We start from the raw sequence: 20,865 nt of genomic DNA on the forward strand, positions 1-20,865 counted from the left end.
CCGACTCTCCGACAGGACCTGTATTTAGTAGAAGGACGGAAAGGAACGTTCTTTCTGAAATGTTATATAGAAACATACACGACGTGGGCTGGACTTTATCGACCGATACGTGACCGGACCGAATAGTCATATTAGTGATGATAATTGAACTAACGTACAAACATTTCAGTTAAACACACTACACTTAAACTACATGAACAAAGTTGGTGAATAATAAAGATGCAGCCACAATGTAAAGCAAACGCAGATACTTAAATTCTTCTGAATAACTGTTCGTACTACGAAGTGGAATATTAACGCTTATGTTCTGTATGTTCTTACATATCTTTGTGAAATAAGTATTTGTGCACCTAGGACTGGGTAGTTGTGTTAGCAGTATGTACCACATCTGTACCACGAAGGTATTAAAGCGAGTTAAATCTTGGCTTCGTCTTTCCAAAAGCGCACAAGTTGTTCCACTGGTCAAAATCGATTTAAGGTCCTCCCACGATTTCGTTGCGTCCGTCCCCAGGCAAAACATAGACAACATTACCCCCGCTCTTCCTATTCACGATCCCCACCCGGCCCCAACAAGTGACGTCCCACGAGTGCAGGCTGTCCACAGTAGAAAACCCTTTGTTTCTAGGAACTCTGAAGCAACTAAATAATTTAGATGTTTTCCACGTCGGTGCCAGTTTGGGGTTAGCTCGAGATTTCAGAGAATGCAATAATTAAATTACTCTGTAGCCGTATCGACTAACTCTCCCGTTACTCCAGACCAGAGAGAACGTGTTCACATGGACTGGCGAGATATACCGTATTCTCACCTTCTAACGCACGTCAGCAGTATGGATTAGTCACCTACAACTAGGTCAGTTAACAACGGATCAAGAAAAAAAATTAATTTTTAATTTTTAATTTTCGTTCCTCCTTCCATATTTAAGATAATTGCACCCACCTCTTAATCCGAACGTCACCATTTTCATTGCAACAATCTGCATCCGTTTGACATTTTTAAATTTCGTGTAATTATTGTTCGAACACTAAACCGTACGTAGTGATGACGTCAAGCTATTGTTGCAGCTGATACAGAGCCAGAATGCTCTAGTCCTTCTGACGCAACTCTGATGCAAACTGATCGGAAACAATCTATCAACTTCAATAATCACCTGAACGAACTGATTACGGAAAAAGAGTCAACAGATATTTATGATTTCATTGTTACGTAATAGGTTTTCCCGACGTACACATTTGCATCAGTTATGTGCGCCCTGGCGCGTTATTTCACAGCTGATAGTAGCTTGACCTGAGTCAAGGTCTCTCAGTATGGGTGTGGACAGGTGACGGTCCCGAGGTAGGATAGGCCGTCAGCAACCCATGCTTGCCATCAAAGGCGACTATGCTTGTCGTAAGAGGCGACTTACGGGATCGGGTGGTCAGGCATTTGGCTGACACATGTCATCGGTTTCCAATTGCACAGATCGATGCTCATGTTGTTGGTCACTGGATTGTCTGGTCCAGACTCGATATACAGACCGCCGCCATATAGCTGGAATATTGCTGAGTGCGGCGTAAAACTAAACTCACTCACTCACTCACTCACTGTATGTGTGTGTATTCAGAGACTATATACCGATATCTTGTATACTATACTGAGTTACCACCTCAAGTTACTGGGTAAGGTTTTTCTATCATGGCGTAAAATAGTTAAATTGACCAGTTTTTAGTTTAGTTTCACCAAACTCGAAGTTTGTGTGTGAAGCAAAGAACACAGCGGTTATGTAATACACATTGTGAGCTCTATCCAAGACAGTTCTATTAGAGCTCGCTCTACTGGGTTGCTGTGTACTGTGGTTGCAATGGTCTAGTTTGAAGGTAAACTCTATCAGACAAGGAGCAGGACTACCGTCACATTTGTTCTATAATCTATACAGTTATATAATACATCCAACGCAGTCAGCAGAACCTTTCTTACATTACGCATTTAGCGAAAGTTTAACCTCCACGTCATCATCAACACAAAATGCAACAGAACAATCCATCTTCGCCTGATTATCAGTTTGCAGGATGCTAGTAGAGAATATCAGGATGCAGGGTTTTAGTGCAGAGTATCAACGTGGAGGGTTTTAGTTCAGAACATCAAGGTTTAGTGTTTTATTGCAGAACATCTAGGTGAACTGTTTTATTGCAGAATATCAAGGTGGGGTGTTTTATTGCAGAATATCAAGGTTTAGTGTTTTAGTGCAGAATATCAAGGTGGAGTACTTGATTGCAAAATATCAAGGTGTAGTGTTTTATTGCAGAATATCAAGGTATAGTGTTTGATTGAAGAATATCAAGGTGGAGTGTTTTAGTACAGAATATTAAGATTTAGTGTTTTAGTGCAGAATATCAAGGTGGAGTACTTAATTGCAAAATATCAAGGTGTAGTGTTTTAGTACAGAGTATCAAGGTTTAGTGTTTGATTGAAGAATATCAACATGGGGTGTTTTTTTCGCAAAATGTCAACGTGGATTGTTTTGTTGCAGAGTATCAAGGTGGAGTGTTTTAGTACAGAATATCAAGGTGGGGTGTTTTAGTACAGAATATCAAGGTGGAATGTTTCAGTACAGAATATCAAGGTGGAGTGTTTTAGTACAGAATATCAAGGTTTAGTGTTTTAGTGCAGAATATCAAGGTGGAGTACTTAATTGCAAAATATCAAGGTGGAGTGTTTTAGTACAGAATATCAAGGTGGAGTGTTTTAGTACAGAATATCAAGGTGGAGTGTTTTAGAACAGAGTATCAAGGTGGAGTGTTTTAGTACAGAGTATCAAGGTGGAGTGTTTTAGTACAGAATATTAAGGTGGAGTGTTTTAGTACAGAATATCAAGGTGGAGTGTTTTTGTACAGAATAAGAAGGTGGAGTGTTTCAGTACAGAGTATCAAGGTGGGGTGTTTTAGAACAGAATATCAAGGTGGGGTGTTTTAGAACAGAATATCAAGGTGGGGTGTTTTAGTACAGAATATCAAGGTGGGGTGTTTTTGTACAGAATATCAAGGTGGGGTGTTTTAGTACAGAATATCAAGGTGGGGTGTTTTAGAACAGAATATCAAGGTGGGGTGTTTTAGAACAGAATATCAAGGTGGGGTGTTTTAGAACAGAATATCAAGGTGGAGTGTTTTAGTACAGAATATCAAGGTGGGGTGTTTTTGTACAGAATAAGAAGGTGGAGTGTTTCAGTACAGAATATCAAGGTGGGGTGTTTTAGAACAGAATATCAAGGTGGGGTGTTTTAGTACAGAATATCAAGGTGGGGTGTTTTAGTACAGAATATCAAGGTGGAGTGTTTTAGTACAGAATATCAAGGTGGAGTGTTTTAGTACAGAATATCAAGGTGGAGTGTTTTAGTGCAGAATATCAAGGTGGAGTGTTTTAGTACAGAATATCAAGGTGGGGTGTTTTAGTACAGAGTATCAAGGTGGAGTGTTTTAGTACAGAATATCAAGGTGGAGTGCTTTAATACAGAATATCAAGGTGGGGTGTTTTAGTACAGAATATCAAGGTGGGGTGTTTTAGTACAGAATAAGAAGGTGGGGTGTTTTAGTACAGAGTATCAAGGTGGGGTGTTTTAGTACAGAATATCAAGGTGGGGTGTTTTAGTACAGAGTATCAAGGTGAAGTGTTTTAGTACAGAATATCAAGGTGGAGTGTTTTAGTACAGAATATCAAGGTTTAGTGTTTTAGAACAGAATATCAAGGTGGGGTGTTTTAGTACAGAGTATCAATGTGGAGTGTTTTAGTACAGAATATCAAGGTTTAGTGTTTTAGAACAGAATATCAAGGTGGAGTGTTTTAGTACAGAGTATCAAGGTGGGGTGTTTTAGTACAGAATATCAAGGTGGAGTGTTTTAGTACAGAATATCAAGGTGGGGTGTTTTAGTGCAGAGTATCAAGGTGGAGTGTTTTAGTACAGAATATCAAGGTGGAGTGTTTTAGTACAGAATATCAAGGTTTAGTGTTTTAGTACAGAATATCAAGGTGGGGTGTTTTAGTACAGAGTATCAAGGTGGAGTGTTTTAATACAGAATATCAGGGTGGGGTGTTTTTGTACAGAATATCAAGGTGGAGTGTTTTAGTACAGAATATCAAGGTGGAGTGTTTTAATACAGAATATCAAGGTGGGGTGTTTTAGTACAGAATATCAAGGTGGGGTGTTTTAGTACAGAATAAGAAGGTGGGGTGTTTTAGTACAGAGTATCAAGGTGGAGTGTTTTAGTACAGAATATCAAGGTGGGGTGTTTTAGTACAGAATAAGAAGGTGGAGTGTTTTAGTACAGAATAAGAAGGTGGGGTGTTTTAGTACAGAATATCAAGGTGGAGTGTTTTAGTACAGAATATCAAGGTGGGGTGTTTTAGTACAGAATATCAAGGTGGAGTGTTTTAGTGCAGAATATCAAGGTGGAGTACGTAATTGCAAAATATCAAGGTGGAGTGTTTTAGTACAGAATATCAAGGTGGAGTGTTTTAGAACAGAATATCAAGGTTTAGTCGGTCTGTATGTGATGTGGGTATCAATATTATATGCATCATGTCAATGCCATGTCATGTCTGTAGACGTGCACATGCCGCCCGTAGGAACGTGGGCATCGACATGTCTTAGTAAAGAGGATCCCTATATGATTACCTCAATGTGGCAAAACCTCGTTACTCGGGATTCCACGCCCCAGCAATAGCTGGGAGGGAAGGACATTTACCGACACAGCTATACTATTCTGCTGTCATTATTCGCGTGCACAGGACGGTGCTTTTATGGCAGTGCGGTGTTGTTGAAATGAGCTATAGTTCAGTATGAATGTGTCACGTTGAGAACACACTTATACACGCGTGCATTCAATGGCGAGGGCGATATGGTTTTAATGCGTTAGTGTTCATCGGTGACAGTTATGCAGTTGGCTGCTGTATGGGGGCGGCGTGTTCTATTGTAGGTAGGGTCTGGGCAACTGAGAGGGGCATACTGCCTTCTGTTATCTACACTGGGCCCAATCAATACACACAGCTGGTAACAGTCAGCCCTGACTTCTCAATAAACACCCCTACAAAGACGTTCATTAAAAGTACATCGTCATCACAGGAAAGTATTGACCAGGCACTGTACTTGGAGTTGCTGACTTTGATTTTCCACTCGATGTAGACATGGACAGCATGGGGTCATCATAATTCACCCGATAGGTCATGGTATATACAAAGAGAACTTTGATGAGGTGTGCATGTTTCTTCATTGCTGCACTGCACATGTGTAGAAAACCCATGCAAGGGAGAAGTGTGTCTGTGTCCGTGTGTGTGTGTGTGTGCGCGCACACACACACACGTGCGTGAATGCGTATACGTGTGCATGTGTGTGTGTGATAGAAGGAGGTGAGGGGAGACGCACTTTGAAAGGAGCTGATAGAGGAGTCGGATTCGTTAGCCTAAGAGGCGGGAGGGGAACCAGCCTCGGTGTGTTACCTGACAGTACCCGCTATAAGCAGGTGCATTGTGTCCTGTATGGATCACCTACCCATGTTACCTGACAGTACCCGCTATTGACAGGTGCATTGTGTCCTGCATGGATCACGTACCCGTGTTAGCTGACAGTACCCGCTATAAACAGGTGCATTGTGTCCTGTATGGATCACCTACCCGTCTTACCTCATAGTACCCGCTTTAAACAGGTGCATTGTGTCCTGTATGGATCACCTACCCGTCTTACCTGACAGTACCCGCTATAAACAGGTGCATTGTCTACTCTATGGACCACTTATCCGTGATACCGGAGAATACCGAAATGTGCACCATTAAACATAACAAACGTGTGAAAAGTCAACTACAATATTTTATTTTGTAAATTAACATGGTGTAAGTACACCATTCTAAAAGTAAACATATGAATATTCAGGACTCAAACTCTGCTGTTGGTTATAGCTGACCCCTAATTTTTCTTAGTGTAATTTACGTTACGCACATCGAATGCATTCACATGCCGGTAATTTCTGTATAAAGCAATTACACAGGTCACATTACTGTGTTCCTTACTACCTGGAGTCAGGATATATGAACAGGACATGGGAATATGTGTTCTGTCATCGGAGATAGGACACAGCTTCATTCAAAACAACAACTTGTGTTCTCAAGAAGTTGTGTGCATGGATAGCATCACTTTCACTTCAGTTAGCCCGAGCCTACATATATCTACCAGACAAACGTTTATATAATGGTAAATCTCAACGCATCAACAAAAACATTGTTTAAAAATCATTTGCGGAATAATGAAAATAACAATTTGTCGACAATTCTGAAAATGTCTTGTAGATTACCACTGTTAGTAACGAAAATTTCAGGTTTCTGAAATACAACGAGACAACAAGAGGGAATGTAATCAAGTAACTAATGAATCATGCTGTAAAGGACATCTAATCAGTTCTGTCAAATATCCCGAAAAAGTCAAATTAACTGTTTTTTGGTATGGTATCGTAAATTACAACACATTTCTGAAACTCTTGGTAATGTCTGCTTCATCATGAAATGTTAGTTTATACGTGCGCCGATAACGACCAATGGCTTGAGGGGGATGGACTGTGCAAAGAATATCCTTAAAGGACACCCAGATTTCATCCAAACGTTGTGGCCACTTGAAATGATTTGATCCTCCAGTTTTCTGTATGAATGATACAAGACAATCACTGTCGTCCGGGTCCACCTCTTTAACCTCTCCAAGATACCAATTTCCTTGATACACAACAGCAATGAAGTCACCACTGTTAGGTACGACTGTGCGAGGGTGATGTGTAGCAGTAGCTTCCTTCTGCTCAGGATCAGTGTGTTCCAGATATGTTGGATGTTCTGATGAAGGCTCTGCTGTATGTTCTACCGGTGGTATCACTAAAGGTTCTGGTGTAACAACACCTGGTCGTGGAGCTGTGGTCTTCAAGATGGAGGAAGGTAACCAGTCAGTGTGGTAATTACCATCCAGACACATAGAACAGTAGCAAGATGTGGGTCTAGCCATAATGTTTCCTTTTGATGTTCCAATGACTGCATGAATCTTCATGGTACCTTTCAACGGGACTGTATCCTTAGTCAGTTCCTTAAGTTCCTCCCTGACAGCACCGATCTCGTCAATATTAACGAAGACATAGGTGCAGCTTTTCTGGTTCTCAGATCCCCATTTAAAGAAGTCCTCGGCATCTTGGATGACAGACTTCTTCTGTCGAACAGACAACTCTGCCATCCTCTTTGCAGTTCCCCCCACTCCGTCACATGGACCCTTCCCATGCCCTGTTTCAAAGTAGTTCCAGGTTGCAGGTATCCCAAGTAAGTTTTGGTGGTCAGATATTAAGAAGAAGACAGTTTTGTTGCGATACTGGGAGGACGGGCTGTCTGTCCAATAATGGATCCACTGAAGATCGCCAATATCCTTCTTGAGTTTTGGAATTAAACGTTTCAGAAATGAGAAGACAGTTCCTGCATTGTGTCCGATGTCATCTGAAACAAACATGTAGCTCGTGTGTTTCAGTTTCCCTGATGCTGATCTGTAATATACCACAGTTGGGTGCAGAGTGATAGAGCAGGCATTCCAGTAAGCACTCTGGATTTCATCAGCGTTATAACAGGTATAATTCTCTGCAAAATCCATCTGGACAATAACATGTCCCGAACGAAGTTCTTGTTTCAGATCATTTAGTGCTTTGTACTGCTCCTTTATTCTGACTGAATGTTCGAGAAACTCAGCAGTGTTTTTGTGGACAAAGGAACAAAAGTCTGTCTTGCTAAGATGCCTTTCAATCACTTTCATCCTCTTCTTGCCATCACCACAATCAACTTTTTGCCACTGCTCGAAGGCAACATCTCTCTCTTGGATACAGGACAAGAGAGAATTCAAATCAATCTCCTTAACCTTTCTGGCATAATCTTCTGGATTAGGTGGAACATCAACCCCTGCAGTTCTAGCAGCTTTCAGAAACAGAGCCATGTTTTGATGTTTTTGGCACAGGCATCTGTTTTTTGATGTGTACTTTGTGAGTGAAAAATGTCTGGGACGCAGGCGGCAGAATGTAGCAAAGGACATTTTCCATTCCTGTGATTCTGATGTGTACTTCAAGAACAAGTTCTTCAGATTGTCTGTCAATACTTTACGTTGTCTAGTTTCATCATCAATTTTCTTTTTGTCTGCCTTCCCTGGCATCTGTCGACTGTTGTCGTCTCTAGACAAAAAGTGTTCAACTGACATCTTTGCCTTTTCATGCAGGACCTGCAAGCGCCGTTTCTTTTGAACAAAGCAAGTTTTGGAGCTAATACGAAGAGTTCTTCTGTTCATGCCTACATTCCGACTAAGAGCACGTTTCATTCGGTATTTCTTCACAATTTCGCCTGAGACAATCTGGTTAATCACTTGTTTTCCCTTTATGCCAGTCTCCTGCCTGGCACATTTCAGCTCATCACTTACAACGTTGGCCAGGAGTAGTTTTTTCACAATAACTTTAGGCAGTTTTGATGGACTAATGCCGCTGTTCCTTAATTCTCCATCAGTTCTCTTCCTAGGTGTAACATTAGATGAAGATTCAGATGACTTGCTTGCAACTGGATCGATTTGGACAGCTGTCATATTCTTCATCGTCCTCTCGTACCTCTTGCTGACCCTTTTATACTTTCTCATCAAATCTCTATTCATGGCTGTGAGCTTGTTGATTTGTTTCCTCTGTCTGGCAGATATCCTGCTAATCCTTGTTCTTGTCCTGGTCCTGTCTGGAGAGACAAAGGGTAACCGTACCACTAGTGGATTTGGAGTGGGAACCGTGCTGCTCACTTGATTTTCATCCTCTTCTAACTCTGATCTCACAGTAGAATTATGACCCGCAGTATCGCCTTCCTTTAATTCTCTTTTCTTCTGTCTGTGCTTCTGAACCCACCTCAGGACATCTTGACGTCTCTTTCTTACATCTTTCTGTGATCTTTCCGATATTGGAACATAATATTTTCTCATTCGTTCTCTCTCCTTTCTGTGATAATTCTCCCCTTCTTTCTCTATCTTTCTCCTTCTGTAGTCTCTCTGAATCTCGGCCCTTGTCTTTCCCATGTTCCCTCTGCAAAGATGTAAGCATTAAGTGAACTTTGTGTCATTGTGTACTCAAAAGGAATAAACAATCGAAAGTGTAAGCTTCGTTACAATGCATGTAATGTTCGTTGTTTAGAAAACGCAAAACAAAACCTGATAGGTTTCGTACATATAAGGCTAAATATCGTCAATGAAAACAGACAATAGCCTGGAGGACGTGTTCCAGCTTAGAAATATGGACTTACATGTCTCTGCAGCTTTTGAATTGGACGGGAATACCTTATTCTGAAATATTTGTAATCTTCGTTACTCATCCTTACTACACTGTGTAGTATAAATAAACGCCTTCTTTGTGCCGCATATATATAAAAACATTAAGTTCATTGCATAAAGGGCTATACGAAACCACAACCAAGGGACTTTCAACAATAATCCTTCAACAGTGTAGATGTAAGTTTGTTTCAAAAGTCCAGTCATCCGTAATCACGTTACCATCAGTGTGCTTGCTGCACTGTCTAATATTTCCAAAAACTACAAATAGGAAAGGACTTTATGTATGAACAAAAAACCTATGATGGTATACAGATATACATTGACAACTTTACATACCTTTTCGTTGGTCGATAGTCAATCAGAGAACACCTTCTGTCATTCAACTTTTTCAAAATCGTATTCTTCACGTAAAAGTGTAATGGCCGCTCTAAACCGCGATTTTCACAAAGGGATGTAACTCCCATTTGCACAGGGAAACATTCCCGTCATGCATACCATCATAAACTAGGATCTTGGATACAAGGTCTGAAATGTGGTAACGAAAATTACATCACGAAAATTACACTTGTAATTTATTTAACTTGTCATTTTCAAATAATGTGTCATTTGACTCCAATCAGGGCATAAGGTATGTGTATATTGGTCATCAATTCCATACATGGGGTGGAGACACCTGCAGACTGTGCGATACTGACAGCAGGCCAGTATCGTAGATTACAGGCTTAAAACAAACCTCTCTTCCAGTAACTATAGGCACAGCGGCAAAGAAAAGCATCTTTAAGGGATGAAATTACAGCCTACATATGAATTTGTTGAGCATTTTGCAAATTCTTAGACCATTATGTATCTTTTACTTTGTACTTTTTACATGTTTAAATTCAAAACAAAAAAATGTATCGAAGATTACAGAAAATTGGGGACAACATGTCAACGCACACATTTTTTTCTTGTGGTGAGGTGTTTGAAAGAGGTATATGTCTGTCAATATTACATGCACCGAAGGTCTCCATGATACAGTCTCCCCTGAAATACAGTGAATATAGTGATCAAGCGATAAGGACTTATTAGACTACCCCCATTGTGCGACATGGGTAAAATGAGTGAAATGAGGTGTTTATAATGATAAGTATTGTGCACTAAATGTACGTACCCTATGAGTATGAATAAGTGGCTCTACGTGTAACTTTGTGATGAAAGTCATAGTAAAGCCCAAGAAAGCACATATAATTAACTTAAATGTCATCGACACGACATTACACCATTGGTGCACATTTCGTGAGAATTGCTGAACAGGTTCATTGAATACTGTATGGACCACCTGCCATGTTACCCGAGAGATTCGGTTAGGAACAGGTGCATTGCATACATATCTGGACCACCTACCCGTATTACCTGTTAGGGAACCCGTTAGAAACAGGTATACTGTATACTATATGGATCACCCATCAGTGTAACCTTTTCAGGTATTAACAGATTGTATGATACATTGACTACTTTAAAATGTCAGTTTGGACGAGATGAAATACACAAAAGAAAAGTGTATGTTGTAGCGATCATCTGAATAACAGCACCACGTACATCAACAGGAACACATAAAGGTACACACGAGAGCACTATTACTCTTACAGTGTTATGAAACACATTTGCTAATGACGGGGGAGATACCCATTCTGAATCGCCATGTAGGTCAACATGCCATTTACGTGGAACTTGGAACCACATTCTTACATGTAATGCGAATCTAAACGTGCCAGCAAAACTGGCAACCAGCTTCAGATAAACTTCAGGTATAAGGGAGGCAACTCTCGCTTTCTATGTCTTCAGGATGATACAATATGTGAATTTGTTCAATTTCAAGCGCCAAAGAGAGGGTAGAATTATACTGTCTTATAGATCATGTTGATATATTTGACACCACCAACACAACCATCACAATAATTGTCATCTTCAATACAACCATCACAATAATTGCCATCAATACAACCATATATGTCATCGCCAGCACAATCCCATCACTTTGCCATCCCCAACACAACAACCCCATCACTTTGCCATCACCAACACAACAACCCCATCATTATGCCATTCCAACACAACCCCATCACTTGGTCATCACCAGCACAATAAATCCATTACTTTGCCATTTCCAACAGAACTACCCAATCACTTTGCCATAAAAAACAACAACCCAATCAATTTGCCATAAAAAACCAATCCCATCACTTTGACATCACCAACACAACAACCCAATCGCTTTGCCATCACCAAAACAACAACCCAATCACTTTGCCATCACCAAAACAACCCCATCACTTTTGTCATCACCAACACAACAAGCCCATCACTTTGACGTTACCAACACCACAATCCCATCACACTCAGTCAAATAGTGCGGCAATGTGACATTACTTTGTAATCAAATAATAAGTGAGTGTGCTTTGTTTTACGCCGCACTCAGCATTATTCCAAGTATATGGCGGCGGGCTTTCAAATAGCGACTCTGGACCAGACAATCCAGTGTTCAGCAGCATGAGCATCGATCCGCGTAACTGGGAACCGATGACATGTGTCAAGCAAATCAGAGAGCCTGACCACCCGATAACAGTTAGTCGCCTCTTACGACAAGCATGGGTTACTGAAGGCCAATATTCTAGCCAGGACCTTCACATTTTATAGTCAAATAGAGCGGCTATGTGAAATTGGTTAATAGTCGAATAGAGTGGCAATGTGACATCGGTTTATAGTCAGATAGAGCGGCAATGTGAAATTGGTTTATAGTCAAATAGAGCGGCAATGTGAAATAGGCAAATAGAGTGGCAATGTGAAATCGGTTTAGAGTCAAATAGAGTGGCAATGTGACATCTGTTCATATCCAGATAGTTCGTGAATGTGACACAGGTTGAAACTTAAATTGTGCAGCAATGCGACAGTGGCTTTTTTTCAGCTAGTAATGCAACATCATCTTAAAGTGAAAATGCAACCTCGGTTCAAACTAATCTGGTGTAACTATACAAGGTTTGGCCAAACTACAGAACTCTCTTACCCCAATGTGTCCAACAAAGGCACGACAACTGTAACCGCTCACGTCGCTTACACCGTGTCACCTCGTCGTACACGTGCAAACACCAACATTGACCCAGTCAACACCACAACACCCCCCACGTGTCCGCTAACGCTGACCAGCCCCCCTGCTCCTGACGTCAGGTTAAATAACATTTCCTATTTGCATAACACTGACACACTTGACGCAGGTTAAACGCCGGTTGTTAACAAGCTACAAGTTTTGTTTTACTCATTCCCTGATTGTTTTCATGCTAATCCACCCATCCCCGATTGATTTGTGGATGCAGGTATTTCTGTTGGACGGTTAGGTCCTGGTCTCTTCAGTCATCACCACCTCCGTGGTGTATATTGTACACAAGCGAGCTGTGAACGATCTTCGAACAGCTTCCGTTCTTCAAAAGCGGCCAATAAATCATTCATTTCTCAGCGGCTTGCACAGGGATATTTCAGTTGGGCGATAGAAGATGGTAGCTATATGTACTGATCTGAATTTTGTTGTTGGCCCCCTGAGTTTGATTCCAATTTGTCCAGTTTAGATGCGTGCGTGCGTGAGTGTCCGTTGACTGACGGCAAAATAGTAAAATTAATGCGTTTTACTTAATCTGTGGAGTGCGGAATAAAACTAAACTCTCTCACCTATTTAATCTGTGTGTTCAATATATATTCTAATTGACAAATATCAGCTTATAGTATGTAGCGTTGATATTGTATGATGATGTAAGGTGCACGTGTCGCTTGATCGATGTTTTCATGGGTTATGTGTTTGTGAAATGATTTGTCGTAAAGAAGGTACACGTAGCAAAAACAGGAAGGTTCTTTGGAACCAGTCAAAAGGAACCAATTAAAATCTATCATTTCTCTATGTCATGAAAGAATTAATATTAATAATGATGGTAATTTGCAAGTATATCAACTCCAGTAAAAATATAATAATACAGTGTTCTCTAACTTCTGCTGAGTCGTATAGCTGACTAAACTTTGCGACATCAATCACAACTTCACCAGTTACATCACTATGATGCTTTAGTCATAGTCGAGTACGTTGTCTTAGGAAGTGTTGCCTTGTTCTCGCTGTTTACACGGGTCAGGGTTCAGAAACGTGAACACATCAACATGGACGAAGTCAATACTGCATAACCTCTCGACGACGCACTACGGTGTTTGTTGGACAACTTCGTCCACTTGACCCCTGGGTAGTAGTACCAGGTGAGACGTCGGATCATGCTTGAGGAGGCGGGCTGAAGTAGAGTCACATAGACTCCGCCTTCAAATGAAAACATGTTGCAGTAGGAAAGGCTACTTGACACCCTAGTAAATTTAGTTTTCCCCAAAATCCTCACGCCCAATGCTCACACTGTATTGTCTCAAATGCTCTCACAGGACTTGTGAATGGCAAGGTGGACCGGTTTGTCTCAGGTGGGTCAAGTGTACGATGATGGCACCCTGCCCTGGTTCTCCTACACAGGTCACGTGTCAGGTCACAGAGTGCTGCTACATGGGGGTATGTGGCTCGGCATGTTTGGATGTGAATGAATGAATTAATCTTTGATGCAACCAACAAAATAAACAAAATCAAAACACAAGTATCATTTATCCATGACATATAACAAAAACATAAAAAGAAATAAAATTATAAGCGTACAATTTCAAAGCTAAAGTGCAATACCCTCGAATCGATGAAGCCGGGATACCGAACCCTGTTAGGTCGGGTGGGCTTACACTTAAGTGTAACGATGACTTTCACTGGCTGTAACGTTCAGGGCTGTTTGTGTGTGAATAAAGATAGGCGCACGCGAACCTATTCAACGCTCTTGCGCCTCGTGCGCAGCGCAACACACACGCCGAAACCACTTACGAATGCCTTGAGCTACGGACGCTTTGTGCACCGCATCCTCAATCCCCAGGCTGCCGCTGTACAAAATAATCCTAGAGTTACGACAGTTACGAGTTACGATCATCTTAGCACTACGACAGTTACGAGTTACGATCATCTTAGCGCTACGACAGTTACGAGTTACGATCATCTTAGCGCTACGACAGTTACGAGTTACGATCACCTTAGCCCTACGACAGTCACGAGTTACGATCATCTTAGCGTTACGACAGTTACGAGTTACGATCACCTTGGGGCTAAGATCGCTTTGTACAATGGCACGAAAGTCCTATTTCGATTTTGAATTAATGAGAGACAAAACATTTATGTCGAATCGCATACCTTGTGTCGATGATGGTTTGTCTAGAGATGAGACAATCTAATAATGTACTGTGTAGAATAAGACTGTCATAACTGAGTTACTTTTAACGACTTTTACTTACAACGACCCACAGACAATTTACATTTAGGTGGTACACTCTCCAAGGAGCTGAGAATGAAAAATCGAGTGAACAATAATTAGCTTACCGGTATCTATGTAAACGACAATATGACATCATAGGGGAAAAACACTTTCTTCACACACACGCACAAACACGCACACGTGTTTATAAGTGCAGTTATGGCGTACAGTTCAACGGTATTGATTAAGAAATACAAGTCGTTCTACCAGAGACCATATAATATTACGAGTATTATATGGTCTCTGGTTCTACCACCATGTATAGTGTCATAAAGTACACGTTCGCCCTAAACTATTATAGTTAAAGCACGAGTTCAGGGCGAAAGTGTGCTTTATTACACTAGAACGAACTACTGTATTTCTTTTCTAAGATGCCGTATTTAAAAATTTCTAAGCCTAATTTCGATTAATCTATGGCAGAAAACACACGACGGTGTCTGTGATCTAAATTAAGAATCCTCGCACAGGGCTAACTGACGCACTGTTCTTTTGACGTGTCAGCAGCCTACGTTAAGACAAACGATACTAGAAAGACAAATGATGAACAGTTTGGTGACGGTTTATGTTCGCTTAAATATCTTCTCTAGATTATTTTAATTACATATGTGAGTCTTAAACCATACACGACAATATCATCGTCTCATTTCTACTACCAACGAAAGTTTAGATCAGTAGATCTACATTCAGCTGAAGCTGACTAGTCATGCGACATTCTACGATTGCATTGTGGGGATGTAGACATTGCAAACATTACCAGGTCTCTATAAAATTTTGAGTCGAACTATGAGACATTTTATCCCTCGGAAAACATAAACGTAATGTTTCCTCCAGTGATGTTAGCTGTGTGATGCAAATGCAAACCAAGAAACGGGATGCGACGAAGCAGTTTACTGTGGGAGGCTGTACGAGGCTATGGCAACTGACGTCCATCGTGACGTTGGTTACATTGTGACGTAATGCAAAAAAGTTCGATTATGAGGGGGCAGACTGGAATGGCGCAGTGACGTCAACACATTGTGACGTAATGCAAAAAGTGCACATTTTAGTCTGATAAAGTATTGTCGGCGCCTTTGATCGTTCACCGAAGCATCTTAGAACTTTAATCAAAACGTTTTCCAACCTGTTTTACCGTTTTTAAGAAATACACATAAGGCCTCCAGGTACTGTACCGCTGTTAATTACTAAAATCTATTGCATATGTACATCGCCCAGGGTTTGTATATATTAATATCTAACAGCAACGTGATTGGTTAATGTTCACAATGCGGATACTCTCCGCCTGCCCTCCCATGTGCAGGTCAGGTTGATTCTGGGTACTTGCATAACGTTGTGTCGTCTTGACAACTGTCACATAACCCACAAGTAGGTGCACGTGACGTTGTGTGTCCTCTCAACGCCCTGCACCCTAAGTCCTGCTCGAACCGGATCTTGCTGAAGAGCGTGTGATCCTTGTAAAATGTGATCTCTGTACTTTGATTAGAGATTCCTGGAATCCTTATATTTTAAACACAGGCAACCTGAAACTCTCGTGTAACATCAGACGACCCACGGTGGCATGTGGTCTATAGGAAACCCAAGATATACAGGAAAACGCCCACAGTGAAAACGTGATTAATTCCCGGAGAGCGTAGGATTTCACAGGCTATTTTCATTATATATTTGTTTTTTATATGGTTTGTTCCATTAAAGGCCATTTCCTTTACATGGCTTATGTGAAACATGGATGCCACAACTGTGGGTTCTGTGGGTTCGAATCCCGTGTCTCCCAGAGTCAAGGTTTGTCAGCACCGTACCAATTGGTAGAGTCTATCAGTGGTAAACTTCGGAGACCTCAGTGGTTTCTTTCAGATTATCAAGGGCTATCACAAAAAGTTTAAAACACACACCAACCTTTAATTTCTTATTGAGTCTTCCTTGCGGTGGGGTAACCCAGTGGTTAATGGGTTCGCTTGTCACGCTGAAGACCCGGGTTGTTTTCCCCACATGAGATTAAATATGTGAAGCCCATTTCTGGTGCCCGTCCTGATATTCAATCAATACATTGTGATTATTTCTCAACATTTTTTTTATTATTATTATTATAATTATTTCTCAATATGCTTTTGGGTGAGTAAGTATGATACACATTTAAAAGCAATGATCAAATCATTGATCTCGAATACTCGCACAAAATCTGCCCAGCTAAGGACTGCAATAGACCTGCACATGTGTGAGTTCAGGCCAGTCCGTTCGCCTCTCTTCTTGTACGTATATACTATTTTTGTCCTCGGCATGAATCTTCAGAAATTTCAAAAATACTATGCCATCTACACCACAGCGTCGCATCCATTGCAATAAAGGAGTTGTCTATCCATAAAAGATGACTTGCTTGATAATGGTGTTGGCATCTACTCCCAAACGCCCCATGTGTTAACGAAAATGTGTCTATCCAGAAAAAAATCGTTCCTGTTAAATGGAGCCTCCAACTTTTATCCTAATGCAGTGTGGTAAACTTTAAATTGCCTGCACTGATTACAGTCGAATTACAATTGAATTCAAGTGAACGCTCGATGAAAAACAGACCGGATGTGCCTCGGTTCTACTTTGAGCGGGCAATGATGTACGTTTGTTTGTATGTGCATGTCATTGTGCGTCTCGAGTCATGACCACGTGTCCTGTGAGAACATATGTGCGATGTTTCAGATAAAATCATTGAATATCTGCTACTTGATGAATCAGTAACGATTATCTTCGCTTCGCGATTCCACCAGGACGCGTTCCATATTCCATCCCATGATGTTTCACGATACCCTGGGGACAATGTGGAAATAGCACGGGCATTCCTAAAGTAGTAGCGCCCCCAGCCTCCAGTGGTCATCTCTACCTAGGCCAGGAAGGTCCGACCTACATCACCACAGGCAATGTCAACATTGTTATCGGCGTGAATTTTCCGCTCAGTGTTAATTGTGATGAGCATCACACAGGTGGGGTATCTAGGTCATGGCGGTCAGCTATGATTCCTGGTGTAATGCGGTTCGTGGGCGGAAGTGACGATGGTACAAGATGCCATAATACTGACTATGCTAAGGTCAGCTGGTGGACTACATGTGATGTAGCGGGAACTGTTGGGAAACCACAAATATTGCAAAATTATTAACAAGTCTGGGGCTAGATTTTCGAAAAGCTCTCTTAGCCCTAAGATAGGCGTAAATTACTGTTAATGTATGGCAACTACGACGACTATCTTAGTGCTGAGAGAGCTTCGAAAATCTAGTCCCTGGTGCTTCTAACCTCAAAAACATCATATAAAACATGGATAAGACCAATAGGGACGTTAAGCCGTTCCCGGAACTGCATCTTCTCAATCAATATGACCAGAGACCATATAATAGATCTATTATATGGCCTCTGATATGACTGAATGATCTGAGATGCAAGGTCGTCAGAAGATAGTTCCTCAAGATCATATAATTACACTCCGAGGCAGAATACATCACCAGTGCCACACGGGTATCGTTTAGCCAGAGACCATATACACGCTATGTGGTCCCTGGTTAAGTTGGATGAAATGCCAATCTGGTGGTTAGATTCTAGGAGCTTGTAGATTGTGTGTAATCATCCCAACACTGCATATGTATACACCAGTCACTGACTACAATGTCCCACTCGATACAGCTGGAATATTTACTGAAGCGCGGCGTAAAAGAACACTCGCTCACCAGTGGTCTAGATAAGATGTGTATGTAGAGGAAATGCACCACTGACAGACAGAGTCTGAGTTGCTTAATCACCAATACACATGAGGACTTCAAGACCTGTGGCACGATGAGTGCGTAATCGAATGCTGGCACTATACACGTAAACGCTATTGTACATATATGTATAACGCACCAAAATGCTACCTGTCCTGCTTTGTATATTGACATTAATTTCAGTCAAAGCTTCTGAGCAATCAGTGAAAACATTTGGTGTGTAAAGAGATACAAGCGAGTAGTGTCAATTTCCAAGTCACGGCTCTGGTTTTCGGGGACAGTAAAGGGATGACCATGGTTGACTGTTGAACGATTCAGTGTATCGAGGAACAATGCGACGTCAATAAAACTTCCGTGTACACGTCACTGTTGTGCAGCTGAAGATTTCCACCTCACAGGTTGTGGTCTCTGTGTTACTCTACTTATCTACCGCCTACTGGGATTCATCCTTGCACCAAACGCTGATCACACCTGTACGGTAGAGTTTTTACCAGTGTTGAACTGATCAGCGCCCAAGGGGGTCTATCTGGAGGCAAAACTTGATGAAATCTTCTTCTACAGGACATTGTTAAAAGAGGAGTCGTTGGACAAAGTGCATTGAAATCAAGGAAGATTATATAGACGATAATGTATTACAAACCTGTTATTCTGAACTATTCTCTGTGTGATACTGATCCTGTAAATAGTTTATTCCCCTGGAAACACATTGTATATCTTACTTACCATATATACAGAAGCCGTTAAATGTTGGAACAGTTTGATGTCTTCGTTTGACATGTTAGGATTTTTCATTTTATCGAAAACCTCTTCAAGATTAAACATCACACCCTTATCTTTTAGTGAATAGTTACTACAGCGATGAAAGGGTGTGGATCATGACGATCATGTCTGATCTGTTTACCGAAATGAGTCATTGTTTGTCAAGAAGTCCGTCGAGCCTGTTGATTGGAATGCAACATATCCATGCTCCCAAACTTTATGTAAGTCATACTGACAATGGTCAGTGATCGAGTTGTTGAGCGAGAGGGAGTAGCTTTAGCATCACGAGTCATTAGTAATTAGTAATATCACACATCAAGAATGAGATTCACACAATGTTGCTCTCTCTATCTCTCTCTCTCTCTATGTGTGTGTGTCTGTGTGTCTGTGTCTGTGTGTGTGTGTGTGTGTCTGTGTGTGTGTGTCTGTGTCTGTGTCTGTGTGTCTGTGTCTGTGTGTGTTTGGGGCAGGGGGGGGGGTATGATTTCCCCTTATGGGTTGTAGAACCCAAACTTAAAATCACCACTCCGAACTGGTTGGTTAATTGTGACTCATTCGTACTGAATCACGCTTCGATAAAAAAAAGTTTAAATCCTTACAAAGAAGAGAGCTGAAAAGAGCTGAAAGCATTACAGTAATTTTCAGTCTCTTCTTCGGAGAGAGAATTTAAAATAGATCTCGATTTCCTTCATAGATAATATTTTTCTCATGTAAGTTTCATTTATCAGTTCACGTCTTGATATGTATGGGTAACATGAAAGGAAAGGGAAAACATAGAATTCGAAGAAATCGCATCTAAAAGAGGAACCCTAGATATTATTCAAGCACGTGTTTCTTCTTCGCTACTTAGACGAAAGGGAATAATACGCAATACTTGTTTAAAATCTCCATTGATATATATCTTTTAACTAATGTTTTCCAGTCCCCGTACTTACTGAATTCATTAGCTTTATGAACAGCTGGAATCAGGGTGGTGGATTATTGGGACAACGAGTCCAATGAATGAAAGACTTCCGATAAAAGATAATCCGGATTAGCTAGCCTACAAACATAGGAGTTTGTTTACACGCGTATTCAAGACATGAGCCGTCAATGTAAATTCAATGATTTTTGGAATGACACCAGGTGGTCGCGAAACTACGTCATCATGAGAGCGGTAGTCAGACATGCGCAGTGAGTACATTAGTTCTCGCAATGTGGCCGACATCCGACAGCGAGGACGGCCATCTGATCACCCACTCCAAACCAGAGGAAAACATATTTTGAAATTAATGGCTGTTGTTGATCAGTAGCAATGACCTATTTGTTCTTGAATGCAACAGCATGAAGTGAGGCATGAAATGAAAATGTTTCTATCTTTTATTTACTTTAAGCAGTGATTCGCTATCGCTACCTGTAGTACCTACATCGGATCAGGCCAAAACGGCACCATGTTAAACGGCACTACAACAGATTGACTAAAACAGCACTATAGTTTTGTGATGTCACATGTCGAAATAAACTGAGGGTATAACATACACTGATGCAACACCACAGTGGAATAACATACTATCAACCATTGACCTGTCTGTTATTTACATTGTTGTAAAGCAGGGGTATTTCCTTCAAACACACATGCATTTTCATCAAATGATATAACGTCAGGCCCGA

This window comes from Haliotis asinina, chromosome 10, assembly GCF_037392515.1.
Source record: "Haliotis asinina isolate JCU_RB_2024 chromosome 10, JCU_Hal_asi_v2, whole genome shotgun sequence".
NCBI lineage: Eukaryota > Metazoa > Mollusca > Gastropoda > Lepetellida > Haliotidae > Haliotis > Haliotis asinina.